The following is a 676-nucleotide window of genomic DNA, read 5'->3' as shown; positions in this document are numbered from 1 at the left end:
TGCTGAATAAAGTATTAGGGACCCAGCACTGGATTACTGTCAGTTTTGGATTTGCATTTCTAAAAAGTGGAGGTGGGGAATCAGAAAAGAGCTATAAGAATGGTCTGGAAAACATATTTTGCACTAGTTTATCCAAAAGTAGGTTAATTGGTAACTTGACCATGATCTACACACATATACATAAGGAAAAGATTTCTGACTGCAAACTGTATCATCTAATGGGAAAAATATAAGATGATGTACTAGTTTGAAATGAAAGCTAGACATATTTAGACTATAAATAAATGTGTTTTATTAATAATGAAGTAATTAACTATTAACAATAAGTAGCATTGTTTCTATGCTTGGAAAACTGAACCTTTCCCAACTGAACTTGTGAGACTGAAATGGTTGAAACAAAAACGGTTCAGCCTGTCCATGCTTGTGTCGTCAGCCTGCACTGTGCGCTGTAGTGTTGCCATGCAGTGGAGCTAAATGGACACCATGCTTACTTGTGAGTATGTCAGACTTAACATCATGACATCTAACTACTCTGGCCCTCTTCTTTAAATAGAGTCAAGCTCTCCATCACTGAAATAATTTCATTCACACACCCACTTCAGCATCCAGAGAAGCTCATTACAACTGGAACAGCTGCTGTACAATTAGACAGTGTGAAATGTGTCTTATTTTACTA

Source organism: Alligator sinensis, unplaced genomic scaffold (genome assembly GCF_000455745.1).
Source record: "Alligator sinensis unplaced genomic scaffold, ASM45574v1 scaffold702_1, whole genome shotgun sequence".
NCBI lineage: Eukaryota > Metazoa > Chordata > Crocodylia > Alligatoridae > Alligator > Alligator sinensis.
Note: the sequence above shows the minus strand (reverse complement) of the source record.